General features: G+C 43.3%; 1 long non-coding RNA gene across 1 annotated transcript in view; it reads right to left on the bottom strand.

The window, feature by feature from the left end:
• Window positions 11,984-23,305, bottom strand: part of LOC100525248 — a 44,214-nt gene continuing 32,892 nt past the window's right edge. Inside the window, exon 3 of the long non-coding RNA XR_002336286.1 lies at window positions 11,984-12,697. This is a non-coding gene — a long non-coding RNA (uncharacterized LOC100525248). The remainder of the gene's footprint in view (window positions 12,698-23,305) is intronic.

Genomic DNA, 23,305 nt, shown 5'->3' with positions numbered 1-23,305 from the left:
ATGCAATGCAATTATAAATAGTTCACCCTCTGGTCCGCTTGCCTCATCCTCTCCCAGTCCCAAGAAAGCAGAATGTGTGGGCTCTAGAATGTTCCACATCTTCATTTACTCCAATTATCCCAATGTGCACCTTTCTTGCCCAAAACTTCATCTTGGAGTTCCCATCACGGTGCAGCGGAAACAAATCCGACTAGGAACCATGAGGTTGCAGGTTCGATCCCTGGCCTCGCTCAGTGGGTTAAGGATGCGGCATTGCCGTGCGCTGTGATATAGGTAGCAGGTGAGGCTCAGATCTAGTGTTGCTGTGGCTGTGGTGTAGGCCAGTGGCTATGGCTCTGATTAGACCCTTAGCCTGGGAACCTCCATATGCCTCAGGTGCAACCCTAGAAAAGATAAACAAACAAACGAAAAAACACTAAACTTCATCTTGAGTGTCCACACTTCTGAGACTATGACTTCCCAAGGCACAAAAAGAGAAAAGAAAAAAAAAAAAAAAAGTGGAAGCACAGCCCTGAGCAAACTTCAGCTGAGACGAGCAGCCTTGGGAGGTACATCCCCTTCAGGCTCCAGCATAAGTACTGTGACCACAACTTACTCAATGAAGAAACTCATCGTCACTAAAGCCAGTGTGCAGGCCAGCAAGTCAAGGTGACCTTGGCTCCCAGCTGGCTCCTTTGATCTAATTATTGCAGTGAAACTCTTCCACTGTCACCTCCTCTCCATCAGCCTCCTTCCAGGTCAGCAGACAGTAGAGTATGGTCTGCTTGCTACCTCTTGGACTTGGACTTGAGTAAAAGGGTCCCCAGATGAGGCAGTAAAAGAAAAAGTACCTTGTGGATTTTAATGCTCAAATGTTAATAGCTCACATTTATTGCAGACTTTGGGTGTTTCGAGCACGTTGCTAATGTAACCTTTGCAGAAAACCTATGAGGTAGGTAATTTAGAGATGATGGAACTGAGGTTTAGAGAGGTGCAGTGACTTGCCTAAGGTCTTCAGCTTGGAAGGTGTGGAGGAATCCTACCTCGTCCACAGCCCACCGGGCCCTGCCCCCCATGCTCTGAAGGCCCAAACCACATAAGGCCTTTGGGAAGCCTGATGCACACTGGTGTATTAATAAGTCTGAGTGGTTCAGCAGAAAACACTTAAAAATCAAGTTGATGCTATTTCTTCAGTTTAGAGTTTCTCATACTTAGTTTTCCATCCCCACGCCCCTCCAAATTGTGTTCTTATTCCCCAGAACATAGAAGGAATTGAGCCAGGCCTCTGTGGGCATCTTTGTGCAGGTGTGGGGAGCTTCTCTGCCCAAGGCAGCCACTGATGCTGACATGCGTCTTTGGCCAGGCTGTGGGATCAGTCACGGTGGCCAGAGAGCCGGGAAGGATCACTAGATGCCACCTAGCCAAGGCCCTGGGCCAGTGTCTGTGTCCTAGGGGACAGGCCCAGAGAAGGACTTCTTTTCTTTATTCAATATTTTATTATTCCTTACTTTTTTTTTCCACTTTTTAAGGCCACACCCAATGGCATGTGGAGGTTCCCAGGCTAGGGGTCAAATTGGAGTTATAGCTGCAGGCCTACAACACTCCGGATCTGAGCCGAGTCTACATGACCTACACCACAGCTCATGGCAATGCCAGATCCTTAACCCACTGAGCAAGGCTGGGGATGGAACCCTCGTCCTCATGGACACTGGTTGGATTTGTTTCCACCGTGCCACAATGGGAACTTCTTACTCCTTACTTTTTTAAATTACAAGAGAGAAAAGGACAATTACAATGATTTAAGAAAAAAATAAAATAAAAAAGTGGGAGTTCCCATCATGGTGCAGCGGAAACGAATCTGACTAGGAGCCTTGCTCATCGGGTCAAGGATCTGGTGTTGCTGTGAGCTGTGGTGTAGGCCAGCAGCTACAGCTCCAATTAGGCCCTAGCCTGGGCACTTCCAAAGAGACAAAAAGAAAAAAGAAAAAAAAAAAAAAAAGGAGATCAACACATCAAAGGATATAAGTGTCAAGTTGGCTCTAGATTTACCTGAATCCAGGAATGAAAATTGTGTCCCCCCCACCCCACCTCCCCATCTCTCTGCTTTGTCTTCTTATACTTTGGCTTCATTCATGGATAAGACCCACCCAGTGGTGACTGACAGCAGCTCTAGGTTCTATTGGCTTTACTGCTGGTGGCCTCCTTAGTACCAGCCAGGCCCATTTCGATCTTGGGCCATCCCTGAGCCAACTTTTAGCACTTCTTTGACCAGCCAGGCTTGTATCACAGGCCTAGGGATGGCTTTACCTCTCTTTACCACATAGAAGGTGAGTTGGAGGTGGGCGTCTCCCCCATTCCCCACCCCATTACAGTCTGTTACAAGGGAAAGGGGGAATCAATACTGTTAGACAAAACTAGCAGCATCAGTATGGGGGCATCCAGGTTGACCCAGGAGTTGTCTGCTGCATGGCTCACTCTTTGACAGAGCAGTTCCACCTCTTACAGTGTATCTTAAGCAGATGATTGGATGGATATGTAAAAAAAAAAAATTAAAAAAAATACTGTTCTTGGGAGTTCCCGATGTGGCTCAGCGGTAAAAAACCATGAGGATACAGGTTTGATCCCTGGCCTCGATCGGTGAGTTAAGGATCCAACATTGCCGTGAGCTGTGGTGTAGTTCGCAGATGTGGCTTGGATCCCTCGTTGCTGTGGTTGTGGTGTAGGTCAGCCACTGCAGCTCCCATTCAACCCCTAGTCTGAGAACTTCCATATGCCATGGGTATGGCCCTAAAAAGACAAAAATATGTTCTTTTTAGTGAAAAACGAGAAAGTCTGTCAAAAGGGACCTATCTAAATTAATTATTCACATCCAAATAATAGCCAAGAAAAGGCTGGTCTACAAAAGGTATTTTAATCAATTTTAAGATGTCCAGAACATATTGTTCAATGGAAAAACAAGTTATAAAAATCATTTGTGGAGTGGATAAGCAATGAGATCCTGCTGTATAGCACAAGGAACTATATCTAGTCACTTGTGATGGAACATGATGGACAACAATGTGAGAAAAAGAAGGTGTATATATAAATATGAGTGTGTGTGTGTATGTGTGTGTGTGTGTGTGTGTGACTGGGTTACTTTGCTGTTCAGCAGAAATTGATAGAATATTGTAAATCAACTATATTATAAAATATGAAACTTTATTATAAAAAGAAAAAGAATCAACTAAAAATCATTTGTGGAAAGGTCATACTTTGGAAAAATTATTTATCTTTTTGAAAGGTAACATACATAAATAGATGCTTGAAATTTTAAAAGATATTAACAGTATTTATTGCTGATTGCTGGACTTGGGATAATTTTTATAAGTTTTTGACTTTCCTGAAATTTTACACAATCATGTCTCTTTTTGATTATCAGAAGTTATTCATTACAAGTGCAATTATTTGTTCTCTTCAAAGAAAACTATTATTTTCTAAGCTCATTAATTTAAGATTCTGGGCATGAAGGAATTCTCTTTCCCCCTTTGGCATCTATATATTCTCAAGGAGCACCTTGGCAAGCAGAGGCTGAGGGGGTTGCCTGAGGCTCCTTGTCCCTAATGTCCCCTCTCCTGTTCTGTCCTGGTCCTCTGGGGAAGCGTGGCTTTATGCCTTAACAGCATGTCAGCAGAGCGTCTGCGCCCATGGTGTCTGGGGGTGGGGGCAGTGTTGCAAATAATCCCTTGATTTACCCAGAGGTCTTTGGGTGCTGCCCATCTCATCTGAGTGTCTAGGACAGTAAATCTTTTCTAACCAGTGTCCCCCATCCTTATCTACCAAGTCTTGGCAGCAAAGCCTGCTAGAGCCATGGTGTCTCCTGCCTGAGCATATGTGCTTCCACTTGTCTGCCCCGAAAATAGCCTGAGGACTTGCGCACCAGTCTAAACATTGAGAGCTGCTCCCAATTTTACCATTTAATTGCTTTGTGAAGACAGTACTTTCTGCTTTCTTTTCTTCTGTCGCCCATACTAAATCATTTACCCAAAAGACAAAAGGACTTATTATGAATCATCAACAAAGCAGTGCTTTAAAGGCAGTAAGGCCTTTTTGAGTGGCTGTACTCACCTCTAATTGGGTACAATTCAAGATTTTGCCATTGAAATAAAAGCTGTACATTTAGGAGTTCCTGTCGTGGCGCAGTGGTTAACGAATCGACTAGGAACCATGAGGTTGTGGTTTCGATCCCTGGCTTGCTCAGTGGGTTAAGGATCGCGCTTGCCGTGAGCTCTGGCGTAGGTTGCAGACGCGGCTCGGATCCGCGTTGCTGTGGCTCTGGTGTAGGCGGTGGCTACAGCTCGATTCAACCCTAGCCTGGAACCTCCATATGCGCGGTAGCGGCCAAGAAATAGCAACAACAACAACAACAACAACAACAAAAAGACAAAAGACAAAAAAAAAAAAGCTGTACATTCAAAGGGGTTTGTTTTGAGTCACAGCACCAGGCAAATTAGGCATGTTTTGGTTGCTGTCTCATCACTTTAGACCACATTCTTATTCGTACTTTCACTCACCTTGAATGGAGGAGAGATCACATTAGGAGTATATTTTCCAAATCAAGCTGTTTGGATAAACATAGTTTTGACAAAGGCAAGCCCTAGCATCAGCAGAGTGCATTCTCTACACTGCTGCCCGGGTTGTTTCACTCTGTCACTAAGACACGTTCTTAGCAAGTTACTGCCCTGCTTAAAAACCTTTGATGAGTCTCCATTGCCTTTGGAGATTCATCAACTCCTTAGCCAGCATTTCAAGGCCTCCCATTTAGCCTCTACCCATCTCTCCAGCTAAAACTCTGATGATTCCTCAGGGATGCTGTTACCCAGCCTTCAAGGCCTGATCTCACCCTCTCTGTGAGACCTCCATGCCTCTTCCAGGCTAAAATCCCCCCCCCCAATTTCCATCTCATATGCCCTTTTTATGGCCTTACCATACTGACTCAGTTTCACTCATTTTTATCAAAGTTTAATTGGCAAATTGTATATATTTAAAGTACACAACGTGATGTTTGATATACATATACTTTGTGAAATGATTACACAGTCAAGCTAACATTCCCATCATCTCATGTAATTACCTTTTTTTTTTTTGGAAGTTGTATGTGTGCTTTAAGTCTACTTTCTTGGCAAACTTCAAGTTTCAAATATAGTATTGTTGGAGTTCCCATTGTGGCTCAGCAGATTAAGAACTTGACTAGTATCCATGAGGATGCAAATTCTTTTATTTTTTTTTTCTTATATGGGCCGCACCCAGGGCATATGGAAGTTCCCAGGCTAGGGGTCAAATCAGGGCTACAGCTGCCAGCCTATGCCACAGCCACAGCAATGTAGGATCCAAGCCAAATTTGTGACCTACACTGTGGTGCTCATGGCAACCCTGGATCCTTAACCCACTGAGTGAGGCCAGGGATCCAAGCCAGGTTTGTTAACTGCTGAGCCGTGAAAGGAACTCTGAGGATGGGAATTCCATCCCTGGCCTCACTCAGTAGGTTAAGGATCTGGCATTGCTGCAAGCTGCAGTGTAGGTCTCTGATGCAGCTTGGATCCCACATTGCTGTGGCTGTGGCATAGGCTTCAGAGCAGCTCTGATTTGACTCCTAGTTTGGGAGCTTCCATATGCCTCAGGAATGGCCCTGAAAAAAGAAAAAAAAAAGTATTATTAACTAAAGCAATTGCCAGTGGGAAATGGGAAGATGGTACAAAATTTCAGTTGTACAGTAGGACTACGTTTTGGGGATCTAGTAGACACCCTGGTGACTGATTCAATCTTTCTCCACTCAACCCTGTGCCCTCTGGACAAACCATTCCCAAGTCTGGCTAAGCATCAGAATCTCCTGGGGAGCTTGATAAAAATACAAAAATCCCTGAGCCCCAAACCAGATCAACAGAATTAGAATCTCTGGGAGTGAAGTTCAGAGATCCATAAATTTTAAAAAGTCTTCTAGGGAGATCCCTGATAGCTCAGCTGATTGAGGATCTGGTGTCATCACTGCTGTGGAGAGGGTTTTATCCCTGGTCCTGGAACTTTTGCATGCCAGAGGCACAGCTAAAAAAAGAAAAAAAAGGAAAAGAAAAAAATAAAAAAAATAAATAAGATAAAATGAGGGAGTTCCCATCGTGGCTGGTTATGAACCTGACTGGTATCCATGAGGATGCAAATTCAATCCCTGGTCTTGCTCAGTGGGTTAAGGATCCAGCATTGCCGTGAGCTGTGGTGTCGGTGGAAGATACAGCTTAGATCTGGCATTGCTTCGGCTGTGGTGTAGGCTGGCAGCTACAGTTTTGATTCAACCCCTAGCCTGGGAACTCCCATATGCCACAGGCACAGCCCCAAAATAAAATAAAATAAAATAAAATAAAAAGTTTTCTAGGTGATTCTGACCAGCAAGCAGGATTGGTAACCATTGCCCAGGAGAAGCTGTGCATTTTCCATGGACCCAGCCCAGTGAGAACAAGGAATGGAACGAATCAGAAGAGTTGAAGCACATAGAAAACCTTCTTTAGAAGTTTTTACATATATGCATTTAATCTCAGCCACCTTGAGAAACAGATTATAGCAAGCCCAGTCCTATTACTATGATTGAGAAAACGACTGCTAAAGGGGTTAGGCCCTTGCCCAAGGTCCCCACTGGTAACAAAACCAGCTCTGGTGTCTTTTTAGGCTCATATTCTTTTTACTTAACCCACATCAATTAAATATTTGCAGAAATAAATTAATATCTATATTTTTAGAATCTCTGTGCCTTGTTCCCCCACATTCAATTAATCTGCAAGACTTATCAACTCTCTTTGCTCATCTCCTTTCTCTGCCATGTAGACATTGGAAACAGCCTTCTAATTCCTCTACCATCTCCTGCCATTTCGCCTCTAATCTGTTTTTCCCAACTGTAGCTAAGTAAACATTTAAACTTGCAAATCTATACCAAAGCCACTGCTTGTGATAACTATCACCACATATTATAAGCACTTCATTTTTACATAGATAAATAGGCCTGTTTTTACCGTTGTAGCTTTGAGGTTTTCAGACTTGATAATGGGTATTTATTTATTTTTATTTTGTCTTTTTAGGGCTGCACCCTTGGCCTATGGAGGTTCCCAGCCTAGGGGTCGAATTGGAGCTGTAGCTGCCAGCCTGCACCACGGCCACAGCAATGCTGGTTCCTTAACCCACACAGTGAGGCCAAAAATCAAACCTACATCCTCCTGGATGTTTGTCAGATTCATTTCCACTGAGCCACGACAGGAACACCCAAAATCGGTATTTAAGTGAGCCTTCCCTACCCTTTAGATTTGTAATACAAATGCAATCTAGGGGTTAAGTTTTACAATGAATAAAGAGTTTGTACATAGTGACATATGAGGGCAAACCTCAGAAAAATAGGCAATAGGTCTGAGTAAGCAGATGAGAAAATTAAACTGATTAACAAATGGAAAGAAACCCCCAAATCACTAATGGTCAAAGAGGCAAAGTGAAGTCAATCAGCACCCCTCAGATTAGAAAAAATTAAAAACATGGGAGTGCCCGTCGTGGGGCAGCAGAAAGGAATCCGACTAGGAGCAAGAGGTTGTGGGTTCGATCCCTGGCCTTGCTCAGTGGGTTAGCAATCCGGCATTGCTGTGAGCTGTGGTGTAGGTCACAGACATGGCTCAGATCTGGTGTTTCTGTGACTGTGGAGGAGGCTGGCAGGCAGCTGTAGCTCTGATTAGATTCCTAGCCTGGGATTATCCATATGCCAAGGGAGTGGCCCTAAAAAAAAAAAAAGAGAGAGAGAGAGAGGAGTTCCCGTCTGACGCAGTGGTTAACGAATCCGACTGGGAACCATGAGGTTTCGGGTTGGGTCCCTGCCCTTGCTCAGTGGGTTAACGATCCGGCGTTGCCATGAGCTGTGGTGTAGGTTACAGATGTGGCTCGGATCCCGCGTTGCTGTGGCTCTGGCGTAGGCCGGTGGCTACAGCTCCGATTGGACCCCTAGCCTGGGAACCTCCATATGCTGCGGGAGCGGCCCAAGAAATAGCTAAAAGACAAAAAGAAAGACAAAAGAAAACGTTAAAACCAGCCAAAACACATATATTACTCTTGTAAATTACTGGTTCACATGGGAGTTTTGCCAGCCTTTTGGGAAGTGTTCTAGTAGCATTTTTAAAGTAGGAATTGCAGTAGACTAGCAGCTGTAGCTCTGATCTGATCCCTTGACTGGGAACCTCCATATGCTGTGAGTGCAGCCCTAAAAAGCAAAACAAACAAATAAACAAACAAACAAAAATCCTAGATTTGATTTTGGAGTTCTCATAGTGGCTCAGTGGAAATGAATCAGACTAGCATTCACCAGGACACAGGTTCGATCCCTGGTTTCATTCAGTGAGTTAAAGATCCAGTGCTGCTGTGAGCTGTGGTGCAGTTTGCAGACACAGCTCTAATCTGGCATTGCTGTGGCTGTGGTGTAAGCCAGCAGCTATAGCTCCAATTTGACCCCTAACCTGGGAACCTCCATATGCCACAGGTACAGCCCTAAAAAGACAATAAAAAAAAGAATAGGAATTGCAATACTGTTTGTTCTAATTTCCCATTTCCTCGGAAACAATTTAATTTCTAGATCAAAAACCTGGAAATCACATCTTTAAAAACAATTGTTGACTTTCTTTTGGAATATCCACATCATGGTTTAATATGATCCCATTAAAAATATGTGTTGGAGCCAAACTGAGCTTGAAGCATTTGTATCAGGAACAGTTGAGTGAGGAAAGCAGAGTGCCAAAAAAAAAAAAAAAAAAGGATATGATCAGTCTGTGTAAGTGTGGTGTGTGGTGTGTGTGTGTGTGTGTGTGTGTGTGTGTGTCTGCACATGACTATGTGAACACAGAGAAAACTACAGGACTCACACTAGGTTGGGGGTACAACTGTTGTTGATGGTTGAGAGTGCAGAAAAGAGGCAGGGAGTAAGCCAAGACAGCCAAGACAGCCAAGACAGGGATAAAAAGTTAATAAAAAACTTAAATAATCTGTATCAGCATGTATGATATTGAAACTGACTGCTCTTATGGCTTAAACCGAGTCAGAACCCAGTTAGGGTCTTGAACCCATGGTCTTTCACTCACAAGGTATCTGGACTTACTGAGGTTCAGGTTCTTTGTGCCTCAGTGCAGAAAGAACTCAGGGGGAGACAAAGTGATAGGCAAGGAATAGATTTATTAAGATAGGAGATGCAAGCTGGCAGGCACGGAAGCTCTGCCACGAGGATGTGGTGGGCTACAGTTTTTGTCATCCAAGGAGAGAGGGGGTTGGAAAAAACCACCTCTTCCTTTCTGGGAGTACTAGCTCCTCCTTGTATCAGGTAAGATGTATATTCAAATCCTCAGAAGTGGGGTCCTCAAACTCTTGCCCTTGGTCTGAATATGAATGCAGGCCTTATCCCATCCCCCACCCAAGGACCTGAGGCAATTCTCAAGGCTCCACTAATGAAGCAAGCCTGCCTTGTGCTGATGGTTTTCTTGAGCAATTTATTAACTTACAGTGATCTCCCACTGTCCCCTAAATTTCCCTCTTTAAATATGGTCCTTTATCGGGACTTCTACAACTACCTGTGACTATTCCATCCCTATCAATGGTGCTTATTCCATTTAGCAGAAGGGTTGTCCTTGAATTCCTGTCCTTGGTCTGAACCCAAATGCAGCCTTCACCCCAAGCCCCACTCAATGACCCAAGGCATATCTTATGCCTCCATTAGTCAAGCAAGCTAGCTTCATTCTGATGGCTTTGTTGAGCAATTACCAATTTACAGTCATCCCTCAAAATTCCCTAGGTTTCCCTATCTGTGGTCCCTTATGGGGACTTCCACAGCTACTTGATGTAGAAGTCTTATTCCATCCCTACTGTTATGATCATATTTATGCACATATAAAATTATATGCACATAAGTATGTATATGCAAAATTTTACAGAATTAAACATGCAAATCTAATCAGTTCATTTCTCTACCTAACATCTGTCAGTGGTGAAACCAAGCAGGGCCCTGTGGGCTGCTGGGGACACCAGGCTTTCTGTGTCCCCCATTTCTTGTTTTAGGGAATATACTTCAGCCTTCTTGACCTTCCCTGAGTTCCAATGGGCAGGTTCAAACAGTTGCTAATCAGAGAAGGGAGGGGATGCAGAGACCCTTGGGGAGGAGCAGTCAAGAAACAAGATAAACAATAGTGTAGCTTTGGGGGCAGGGTCCTGATCCCTCCTCAAGGAATATAGATAACAATGTCTTTGAGCTCCTCTACAGAACTCAAGTCCCCAACACATGCAAGATGTTAGTGAAGCATTCTTTATTCCGGAGAGAGGACCACCAGACCACTGAACACCAGCTTTGAAAACAATGCAAGCTTGCCTCTACCCTGATCCGTATCTGTAGCCCTATCTTTATTTATTTATTTACTTATTTATTTTGTCTCTTTAGGGCTCCACGAGCAGCATATGGAGGTTCCCAGGCTAGGGCTCTAATTGGAGCTGTTGCTGCCAGCCTATGCCACAGCCACAGCAACGTGGGATCTGAGCCATGTCTGCGACCTATAACACAGCTCACAGCAACACCAGATCCTAACCCACTGAGCAAGGCCAGGCATCGAACCCAGAACCTCATGGTTCCTAGTTGGATGCGTTTCTGCTGCGCACACGGGAACCCCTGTGGCCCCATTTTTCACTTCCCAAACTATAAGACCACCTTCCAATCTCTCCTAAGGGAGGCACAGTCTTTAAGGCATTAATCTGCTGTTAACCCTCCTTTGCCTGGCCAAGCAATAAAGCTGTTTTTTTCTCCTTCACCCAAAACTCTGTCTCTATGTTTCTATTTGGCACTGGTGAGCAGAGGCTGAGTCCTGGCAACAGTGGCTTCCTGAACCTCTGTGGATCAATGAAGAATCTTTAGCCTGGGCTCCAGAGACCCCCTGTTGCCTCTCCAACCTCCTATAAAACCGACTCTCTCTTCACTTTGTGTCAGAGACACGTTTCCCAGTTGTTCACTTCCCCCGACACCCAGCTCCCTCTACCTTGAAGCCTCTCTGCTCCTCTTCCGTTCTTCACACATGCTGTTCATTTTTTCCTGCATGACTTACTCATTTTTATAGGTCTCAGCTGAAACATCAGTTTCTCAGGGGGCTTTCCCTGCCCCTGAGACATGTCTAGGTATCCTGATATTTATTCCCATGCTTCCCTGTCTTTACAAACACTCTATTTCATTATTAATCTTTTTCCAAACGTTGTGCTGATTTTCCCAGCTATAATTTACTGCTGATTTGTTGTTTTTGAACTAGGTGAGAGCCTATAGCAAAGATCTGAACTGGATCTTCTAACCCTCTTGCCACCTTGTGACCCCCTCAGTCACAAGGATCCCTTTTCAGCTTTCCAGGGGTAGTGGTTTATGCCACTGCAGAGCATCTGTGAGTGCTGTGATGCCCTCCCCAGTATTGCCTGTGTCATTCTCTGGGCTCCTTGGCTGCCTAGGTCTTCCTGCTCTGCTCCTGTCTCCAGTGAGGGATACCTGGGCAGAGGGGCAGAGGAGCAGAGAAGCCCTAGTTCCTATGACTGATAGAATCCCTCCTCCTCTGTGACCATGATCATGCTCTGAGCCTGAGAGCAGATTACAGTGAAAGGGACTTATTTATTTATTTATTTATTTATTTGCTTTTTAAGGCCACACTCATGGCATATGCAAGTTCCCAGGTCAGGGGTTGAATCGGAGCTACAGCTGCTGGTCTATGTCATAGCCACAGCAACACCAGATCCTTAAATCACTGAGCAGGGCCAGGGATCAAACCCGCATCCTCATGGATACTAGTCAGGTTCTTAACCCACTGAACCACCATAGGAACTCCTGAAAGAGACTTCAAATTCCAGAATATGTCTCAGGGCAGCTGACACTTGGTCTAAGCATCAGAGAATTAACCAAGGCAGGTGTGAGGGAGTTAATGCAGGACACATAGAGCAGTGAGGACACGACAAACCAAGTTTATTAAGCATCATCTTACTTTCACTGCATGCTTCTGCTTGTTTATGAAAAATAAACCCAATTTATAGGAACAGAAAATAATTTAGTTCGGTTCATTTTCAAACCATGTTGTTAAGAAACTATTCTTTTCATAACAACAGCAGTAGTATTTCTACATTCACCAAATCGGGGGGTGGGGGGGGAAGATTGTATGACTCTGTTTTTCCAGAAGACATAGGGAAGCCAGTTTCTCCACAAGGTCATTGCCCCTGGCAAGCTTGGATTAAACATTCAGATTTCAAAATGAGAAGAAAATGTGGAAATCAATTCTATTACATAGATCTTTGAACACTGGGAAGTGCTAATTCCAAGAGATTTTTATATTAGATAACCTGAGCTTCCTATTTCATTGGCGGTCATCCTATTCTCTGTGCAGAGAGGATTGAGTTGGATAAGGACTCCCATTAGCACTGGGGGAGGTTTCACATGTAAATCCCCTCACAAATGGGAGAGCAAATAGAGAGTGTCCTGCTTAGTAAGTCAACATAACTTGGGTGCTAGTTTTTTCTCCTAGAAAAGTGCCCTCAGTGGCTTGTTATCTTTGAAGTAGAGGAGGCAGGTAATTTTCAGCCTACAGTGTTGGTCTGCTTTTCCTTCCCATCAGGATTGTCCAACATCCTCAGCCTTTTCTCCAGTCTCTGCTTCCACTCTTCTCGGAGCCTGAGGAGGGGAAACAATATAAAGCGTTAGTGCATTTGTTTCCTACCTCTGCTGGCCCAGTGAAGGTTTTTTTTTTCCTTCTGAAGACTATTTTTTTTTTTTTGTCTTTTTGCCTTTTCTAGGGCCACTTCCATGGCATATGGAGGTTCCCAGGCTAGGGGTCTAATCAGAGCTGTAGCCAACGGCCTACACCAGAGCCACAGCAAAGCGGGATGGGAGCTGCGCCTGCCACCTACACCACAGCGCATGGTGATGCCGGATCCTTAACCCACTGAGCAAGGCCAGGGATCGAACCCGCAACCTCATAGTTCCTAGTCAGATTCGTTAACAGCTGCGCCATGATGGGAACTCTTGAGGACTATTTTTAAGAGAAATACATGGATTTTACATATTAATGAAGAAAAAGTCAATAGAAAAAAGAGCAGTCTACAAACATGTACTTTTCTCCAAAGTTTATTCCTTCCTAAGTTTATATGTGGAGTCAATGTAATACCAATCAAAATTCCAGCACAACTTTTTCCAAAGATATCGACAAGCTGATTCTAAATTTTATATAGAAAGACAAAAGAAATAGATTAGCCAAAACAATTTTAAAGTAGAAGAGAGTTGGATGACTCACACTACATGATTTTAAGACTTAATTATCAAGATAGTAATGGAAGAGAATAAAGAGTCTAGAAACATATCTGAGTCTGTTTCCATTTTGTAGGTAGGTTCATTTGTGCCATGTTTTAGATTTCACATATAAGCAATATCATATAGTATTTCTCTTTCTGACTTAAATTCACTTAGTTTGAGAATCTCTCGTTGCATCCATGCTGCTGCAAAGACAGAGAGAACAGACATGTCGTTGCCAAGGGGGAGAGGGAGGGAGTGGGATGGACTGGGAATTTGGGGTTAGTAGATGCAAACTATTATATTTAGAATGGATAAGCAATGAGGTCCTATGGAATAGCACAGGGAACTATATCCACTATCCTGGGAGAGACCATGATGGAAGATAATTTGAGAAAAATAAAGTGTGACCCAGTCATATATATATATATATATATATATATATATATAGTTGTTTTGGCTAATCTATTTCTTTTGTCTTTCTATATATATATATGACTGGGTCACAATGCTGCACAGCAGAAATAGGCATTAACACTGTAAATCAACTATACTTTAATAAAAAAAAGAGTCTAGGAATAAGTATATACAAATATAGCCAAATGATTTTTTTTTTTTTTTTTTTTGCTTTGTAGGGCTGCACCTGTGGCGTATGGAGGTTCCCAGGCTAGGGGTCAAATCGTAGCTACAGCTGCCACCCCATGCCACAGCTGCAGCAACACAGGATCCGAGCCATGTCTGCGACCTATACCACGGCTCATGGCAACGCCAGATCCTTTACCCAGTGAGTGAGGCTGAACCCTCAACCTCATGATTCCTAGTCAGATTCGCTTCCACTGTGCCATGATGGGAACTCCTAGCCAATTGATTTTTGACAAGAGGCAAAGACAACTCAATGGAGGAAGTTTTTTTTTTTGTAGTAAACTGTTTTGGAATATTATATATCCATATTTTAAAAATGGACTTTGAGCCATGCTCCACATCTTTTACAAAATTAACTAAAAATAGACCATAGACTAAATGTAAAATGTAAGACCAAGACTTCAAGAAAAAAGCCACGAAATAATGTCTTCATGACTTAGCAATAAGGAAAAAATTCTTATATACAATACAAAAAACATAATTCATGAAAGAAGAAAAATATGGAACTTTATCAAAAGTAAAACATTTGTTCTGTGAAAGACACTGTAAAAAGAATAAAAGACAAGCCACAAATAGGGAGAAAATACTTGCAAGTTACGTATCTGATAAGGTACATGTTTCCAGGATACAAAAATTTTCAAATTCAATGGTGTGAAAATGAACAATATAATGGGCAAAATATCTGAACAGACATTTTACTTAAGAAGTTACATGAGTGGCAAATAAACACATGAAGACACTCACCATAATTAGGAAATTTCCAATTAAAACCACTTGAGGAGTTCTTGTCGTGGCTCAACAGAAACGAATCTGACTGGGAACCATGAGGTTCGGGTTTGATCTCTGGCCTCAATCAGTGGGTTAAGGATCCAGTGTTGCCATGAGTGTGGTGTAGGTCACAAATGTGGCTCTGATCTGGCATTGCTGTGGCTCTGGCGTAGACCCCTAGTCTGGGAATCTCCATATGCTTCAGGTGCGGCCCTCAAAAGACAAAAAGACAAAAAATAAAACCAAAAACCCCCCAAACCACTTGAGGTACCACTCACAGAATCACTAAAACAAAGAGACAAAAGCAAAACCGTCTCCCTGCATATCCCCCACCTCCCCATGGCCAAAACTAAAAATCCAACCCCCACCTGCCAAACCAAAAAATTTTCACAACAAATCCCAAACCAAGTGTTGGCCAGGATGCTAGGTAATTGGCACTATCTCACATTGCTGTTAAAATGCAAAATGATGCTGTCAGTTGGGAAAACAGTTTAGCAGTTTCTGATAGAGTAGCTGCTGTGCACCCCTTAGTGGGCAGCTCCCTCACACATAGCTCTGTCGACTAAAAAAAATACACAGCCTCAAAGTTGAAGGTTAAGTTTTATTTGGAGCAAAATTAGGACTTAAGCCCAGGAGACAGCATCTCAGGTAGCCCTGAGAAACTGCTCCAAGGTGATGAGGGAGGAGCGAGGATATATAGGAGTTTTTGCAACAAAGGATGGGGAGCAGGAAAAAGAGGTGTGAGCTCCTGGGAAATCATTCCTTTGATACGCACCTCTGCTATCAGGGGCAGTATCCCGAGTTTTCACAGCTTGCAGGACTCACTGGCTCTCACTCTTGGAGGTGAATGCATTCACAGGTGACTGTGGCATTCTTTTATTGTTAACTACAGGGCAGGCTGAAATACCATCCCAGGAGGAAAAGCGGGGGGGGGGGGGGGGGAATCAGGATATGATAAAGGTGAGAGGGAGGTGCTTGCAGCACACACATTTTACAAGTTTGTTGCTGATCTCCTGAAGGTCACTACCAGTCACAAGGAGTGGACATCACCATGAAGGATTTTAGTGTTTTTCTAGATATGAGGAGACGCAAGAATTGGGCACATAAAATCTTCTAAAAACGCCTGACTATCGGAAGGCATGTTCTTCCAGTTTTCTCACTCTGGGTCTCCACTCTGAGGCCCACTCAGAGGATGCTGCGGGTTTGTAGCTGCAGTGGCTCATGTTTTACTCCATGTGGAGGCTGATGGCCAGTGCCAAACTTCAGTTCACAGATCCATGCACACTTTGTTTAATAAGTAATGGGAGTGCCCATCGTGGCTCAGTGAAACGAACCTGACTAGGAACCACGAGGTTGTGGTTTGATCCCTGGCCTCAATCAGCGGGTTAAGGATCCCGTGTTGCTGTGACTGTGGTGTAGGCCGGCAGCAACAGCTCTGATTAGACCCCTAGCCTGGGAACCTCCATATGCCACAGGTGTGGCCCTAAAGACAAAAAAGACCAAAAAAAAAAGCGATTATCTATTGAGCATATATGACCTTCCATTGAGATCCATCTAGTGGTAATTTTAATAATTACATTCCTTCATTATGATTATTAAGTAATCATCTTGTCATTTTATATGTAATCAACCCCAGCAACCTGGGGAATATCCAAGCTCACAAGCTTCCCTTGTTTATCTCTTAAAGGCTCTGTAACCAAACCTGCCTCCACATGACTTTTATCTTCTGGGATCTTTTAAAGCGCACTAATAAGGGTTGCTGTCTGTGTGTTTCATTGAAGTTTATCAGTGTTAATATAATGTGGATTTATCATTAATTAAAGGGGTAATAACTTTTCCTTGGTATTGAAACTAAGCAGGGTCCTGTGGGCTCCTGGGCACACAAGGCTTTCTTTCTGTGGCCCCCATTTCTTGCTTTTAGGGAATAAACTTCAGCCTCCATGACCTTCCTGAGTTCCAAAGGGTAGGTTCAAACAGTTGCTAATCAGAGAAAGGAGGGGATGCAGAGACCCCCAGGGAAGAGGAGTCAAGAAACAATAGTGCAGCCTTGGGGCAGTGTCCTGGTTCCTCCTCTAGGAATACAGAATACACTATCTTTGAAGACAGACCTAAAGTCCCCAACAAGTGGAAGATGTTAATGAAGCATTCTTCATTCTGGAAAGTAGACCATCAGACCACTGAACACCAGCTTTGAAAACAATGCAAGCTTGCCTCTACCCTCATCCTTATCTGTGACCTATTTTTCACGTGCCAAACTATAAAACCACCCCCTAGTCTCTCCTTAGAGGGGCGCAATCTTTGAGGCATTAGCCTGCTGTGACCCTCCTTTGCCTGGCAAAGCCATAAAGCTATTTTTTCTCCTTCACATTTCTATTTGGCACCAGTGAGCAGAGGCTGAGTTCCAGCAACAAGTGAGCATGAAAATGTGTTGCCCAGAGATCCTGCTGTCCAGCTACCTGTTTTTGTAAACAGTTTTATCAGAATACAACCCTGCCCATTTGTTGACCTATTGTCTGTGACTGCTTTCACACAATGGCAAAACTGAGTAGTGGCAATGCACGGGATTCACAAATAGTTACTACTTTTTTGTTTGTTTTTGCTTTTGTCTTTTCTAGGGCTGCACCCGTGGCATATGGAGGTTCCCAGGCTAGGGGTCAAATCGCAGCTATAGCCGCTGGCCTATACCACAGCCACAGCAATGCCAGATCCAAGGCTTGTCTGCGACCTACACCACAGCTCAAGGCAATGCCAGATCCTTAACCCACTGAGCGAGGCCAGGGATTGAACCCTCATGGTTCCTAGTCCGATTCGTTTTTGCTGCACCATGACGGGAACTCTGAGAAAATTTTAATAATGCAGATTAAGCTTAGAAGTGTGCCCTGTCTTCTGAAACTATTATATTGAGAATCACACACACACACACACACACACAGAAAAAGAAAGGAATTCTCTACCAGCTCTAGAAAACTATCATTCTTAACAATTTGACTTTGCTGAATTAGATAGTATTTAAGTAGTTATTCATTGTCTGATTTTGTCAAATCATGGCTGAATTTGTCAAATCATGGCTGAATTGTGACCATAAGTTGGCTACAGAGAAAAAAAGTTGGCAAAAACCAGTAGAAGGATGAAATTTTTAATAAAGAGCATTGTATGTTTCCTTATTTGGGAAGTGTGTTACACATCTTTATGCCAGTAAGATTTATAATAAACTTAGGTATGCATATATGTGTATATATTTTTTCCACAGAGAGCCTATTGTTAATAATGGTTACTAGCATATCGTAACGAGCTTCTCATTTTTCTCTCACAGGTGCTTCCCTCTGTGTCAAACTTGTCTGCTTTGATCTGCTTCTTGGAGGAGCCAAATTAACACATTTTGAATGATGAATTTATTCTAGGAAGAGAGTTGAGGAATTTGGAGTTTATGACAGACACAGTGATTCACTTTTTATAGTAGCTATTTCACTATTTATTGCTAGATGGTGAAGGATTCAAGGTTCTATCTACCCAAGTTTCGACTAAATCTTGTTTTATAAGTATTTAGACTGTTTCCTGACCTGAAATGGGTGTGGTCAATATCTTTCACCATTACGTTGTTTCCCTTTATCTTTGTGTTCTCAGTAAGCTGGTGAATATGCATATATATGGACATTTTATTTTGTAGTAAGCAAGACCAACACGAGAAAGATGGTTCTTAAAAATTGGACAGGGAGTTTCTATTATGGCTCAGTGGAAAGAAATCTGATTAGTATCTTTGAGGATGCAGGTTCAATCCATGGCCCCACTCAGTGTGTTAAGGATTTGGTGTTGCTATGAGCTGTGGTGTAAGCCTGCAGCTGCAGCTCTGATTAGACCCCTAGCCTGGGAACTTCCATATGCTGCATGTGTGGCCCTAAAAAGGAAGAAAAAAAAAACTGGTAGAAGAGCAATAAAACTGGCATTGGGAGTTCCTGTTGTGGCTTAGTGGTTAACGACCCCAACTAGCATCCATGAGGACATGGGTTCTATCCCTCGCCTTGCTCAGTGGGTTAAGGATCTGGTGTTGCTGTGAGCTGTGGTGTAGGTCACAGACTTGGCACAGATCTTGAGTTGCTGTGGCTGTGGCATAGGCTGGTGGCTACAGCTCCTACTCAACCCCTAGCCTGTCTTCTTATGCTTCCAGGGTGGCCCTAAAAAAAAAAAGGCAAAACCCCCCCTGGCATTGAAGCTTGAAGAGAACATTTTTTCCTCCCACAAAGCCTGGAAATATTGACCTCACTTTTCAAATAATTTGTTGTTCTAGATTCACTTGATTTGTGGAGGACTTGTAATTAATATCTAGGAACACAGATTCTGCTTGAAAAGTATGAGATTTGACTAAAAAGTGGCATTTTTTTTTAAAGCACCATAAACCAGAATCACAATGTCCTTACTGGGAACCAGGGAAGATCTACTGGGCACATAGTTGGTTTTTTCTATCATGTGCTTGACAGACACTAAATATCTGTATCAGCTTGGGTCCTCCAAGAAGCAGATTTGGAGGAATCACCCATGAAAAATAAAGTGACAGAGGTGAGGAGGGAACAGAAGTAGTTAGGGATAGCCTTCAGACTAGCATGCTGGTCTAATCCTTGTGAAAGGGGAGAGAGAAGGAAGGAATGATTGGGCAGGAAAAACTCCAAACTACAGCACAGTTCAAAGAAAGCCTGGGTTGGGCTAATGAGGTGCCTGATAAAAGTTGCCCAGGACCTGTCAGGCAAGAATTTCCCAGGACTAGTGAGCCCCTGCCATACTCAGCATTGACTAGAAGAAGCTGGGGGTAAATGTGGCCTCATGGCAAATCCAGAAAGGCAGCAGGTAGAGCTCTTGGTCAACTCTACTCTCAATAGCAAGTTATCTTGAAGGCACTCTGAGTCTACCTCAGTATGTAAAGAAGAGGAGTAAGGAGTTCCCATTGTGGTTCAGTGGTTACGAATCAATTAGCATCCATGAGGATGCAGGTTTGATCCCTGACCTCAGTCAGAGGGTTAAGGATCTGGCATTGCCTTGAGCTGTAGTATAGGTCACAGATGCAGCTAGGTTCCCACATTGCTGTGGCTGTGGCTGTGGCCAGCAGCTGTAGCTCTGATTAGACCCCTAGACTCTGGGAACTTCCATATACCATGTGCATGACCCTAAAAAACAAAAAACAAAGAGTGGTAAAATAAGAATCCTTGTCATCAAGGCATGAATATTTTAATGAGTCCTGGATCTCCCACTTCGGATTTCAGCACTATAATAATAACCTTTGCTTTTTTTTTTTTTTTTTTGCCTTTTAGGGCTTCACCCATGGCACATGCAAGTTCCCAGGCTAGGGGTCTAATCTGAACTACAACTGCTGGCCTACACCACAGCCACAGCAACTTGGGATCAGAGCTCTGTCTGCGACCTACACCACAGCTCGTCAAAACCTAGGTCCTTAACGCACTAAGCGGGGCTAGGGATCAAACCTTCATCCTCACTGACAGTAGTCATATTGTTTCTGCTATGCCACAACGGAAACTCCATAACCTCTGCACTTTGAATATGAAAAGTCAGATGATGCTTTTGCTGACCCTAATCCTGTGTAGTAATGAACATGACGTTACAGTTGGTTGTCATTGGTGGGGAGACGTGGGCCTGATCCTAGTTCCCTTTGACCTGCAGATCACTAGCTGGTCTGGTCACAGGCCAGCTTCCGGTCACTGATCTGAACAACTCAGTTCACAAGCCACACACCTCACCCAATAAGTCTGAATGGAAAAAAACAAAAACAAAAAACAAACCTAAAACTTTTCACACTGGATATTTTTGGTAGACTCAATTATTTTTTTTCTGTCTTTTTAGGGTTGTACCTGTAGCATAAGGCAGCTCCCAGGCTAGGGGTCAAATCAGAGTTGCAGCTGCTGGCCTATACCATAGTCACAGCAATGTCATATCTGAGCTGCCTCTGCGACCTACACCGAAGCTCATGGCAATGCTGGATGGATCTTTAACCCACTGAGTGAGGCCAGGGACTGAACCTGCATCCTCATGGATACTAGTCAGGTTCATTAGAGCTGAGCCACAATGGAAACTCCTACATTTTTTTTTTTTGTAGGCTCAATCTTATAAAAAGTTTGAAATGATGATTTCATCTGTTTAGGAGATTATGAGTTGGATTTGTTTTTTGTCTTTGTCTTTTTAGGGCCTCACCTGTGGCATATGGAGGTTCCCAGGCTAGGGGTCTAATCAGAGCTACAGATTATGGCCTATGCCAGAGCCACAGCAATGCCAGATCCAAGCCGCATCTGTGACCTACACCATAGCTCATGGCAATGCTGGATCCTTGACCCACTGAGTGAGGCCAGGGATCGAACCTGCAACCTTATGGTTCCTAATTGGATTCATTTCCTCTGTACCATTTTGGGAACTCCATGAGTTGGATATTTTGTTACCACTGCTGAAAGCATCCTGATGGACATAATTGATAAGCAGGAATCAAAGCAGAGGAAGGTAAATGATCTTGGGGTGAAGCCTAATAAACCCCTCTCCCCACTCAAGTCCACCAAAGTTAATGCATACTTGACACTGTGAGCTGTGCTAATTCTGAAGCAGTATGTTGAAGATATATTTCTTGCATTAAAACTTTTTTTTTCATATAAGCATTGTACAGCCTGGTTATCTAGATTTAGGTGTTCATATAATTTATCATCTAAATTGAGATACTTTTGAAAATAAAAGGGAGCACAATCCATAATGATAACAAAATGATATATATTTACCTAGACTGTCCCAACAAACTAAGAGCTTTGCTCATTGTATCTATAGTACACTTGATTTCTCTCAAATTGGCTCAATCAGTTATTTGCAAAGAGTTTTCAACTTTTCCAGAGGAACATGCCTGCTGTGCTGTTTTTGCTATAGTGAGAGTTACTAAAATGTTTCCAGTTCTGAGGCCACCCACTTTGACTTGTGATCTTGCCTCCAGGGCCTCTTCTACACACATTAAATCCATTAAATAAATGGATTCTCCACAGCTCGGCTACACTCCTCAGTCAGTGAAACAGCAGGCATGTGCTGATGAGCATGTCCATAGTAAAACACCTGTTTCCACTCCATCCAGCTTTGGCACAAGCCCATACTGCTTAGCCTTGCTGAGGAACATAAGATATTATTGGCTCTGTTCTACTATTGGCAAATGCGTTGGTGAAAATTTTTGAAGTTTTGGTCTTCTCTTATTCATTTAGAACATGTTTTGCTTGTCAAGTGGGTGGAATTTGCCTTTTATCAATGGAAGGTAAACTAAAAAAGGGTGTCAGGAAGTTCCCCTCATGGCGCAGCAGAAACGAATCTGACTAGGAACCATGAGGTTGCAGGTTCGATCCCTGGCCTCGCTCAGTGGGTTAAGGATCCAGCGTGGCCAGGGGCTGTGGTGTAGGTCGCAGATGTGTCTTGGATCTGGCATTGCTGTGGCTGTGGTATAGGCCGGTGGCTGTAGCTCTGATTAGACCCCTAGCCTGGGAACCTCCATATGCCACAGGTGCGGACCTAAAAAGACAAAACACACACACACACACACACACACAACAAAAGGGGTGTCAGGGTTATATGTGTATTTCATGGGATGCATTTATATATGTGCAGTTTAGAAAGCCATCGCCCAGAAAACTGAAATAGGAACCCAAGCATTTGTGCCATTCATTGGTCTACAAGTGTATGCTGGAAGATAATTATTCTAGTTAGACAGCATTTCAAACTCTATGCTTAGAAAAGCAGTATTTGGAGTTCCCGTCATGGTGCAGCAGAAATGCATCTGACTAGGAACCATGAGGTTGCAGGTTTGATCCCTGGCCTCGCTCAGTGGGTTAATGATCTGGTGTTGCTGTGAAGCTGTGGTGTAGGTCACAGACCTGGCTTGGATCTGGCATTGTTGTGTCTGTGGTGTAGGCCAGCAGCAACAGCTCTGATTTGACCCCTAGCCTGGGAACCTCCATATGCCACGGGTGCAGCCCTAAAAAGGACAAAAGACCAAAAAAAAAAAAAAAAAAAAAAAAGAGAGAGAGAGAGAGCAGTATTTAAGGAAATATTCTGACATTCTGGTTTGGGTTTGAAAACATTCATATCTTTTTTGGGCAACTTGGTTCTTGTGGGTGTGTTTTTGTTTTGCCTTGTTTAGTAAGAGTAATTAAAAACCACTATTTTGTTACTCATTGTTTACCAAATTAGGAAGGCTTTTTGAGTTTTATATTCCTAGTTGATAAGGGCAACAGCTCTGGTAAGTGAGGCTTGAGAACAGAGGAGACCCTGGGAAGTTGCCTTTACTCCCCTGCTGATCTTCCTCTTTTCTGAGCAATGCAATGGTTCTATTCAGGTCTTTAAACATCATTTGGGGGAGATGAAGATGAGCACATTTTGAAGATTCTCTTGGCTTTGGAAGGAAGAGAAAAATTCCTCCAAACTCTGAAGGGAGTCTTTTCAGAGGCACATGAGAGCCTGGAGAATTATTGCATTTGTTCTATGGGCCAATTGCAATTGGTTGCTTTTCTTTTTTTTTTTTTTGTCTTTTTGCTATTTCTTGGGCCGCTCCCACGGCATATGGAG

The sequence above is a fragment of the Sus scrofa genome, chromosome 10 (assembly GCF_000003025.6).
Source record: "Sus scrofa isolate TJ Tabasco breed Duroc chromosome 10, Sscrofa11.1, whole genome shotgun sequence".
NCBI lineage: Eukaryota > Metazoa > Chordata > Mammalia > Artiodactyla > Suidae > Sus > Sus scrofa.
This window is presented reverse-complemented; position numbering and strand designations above follow the sequence as displayed.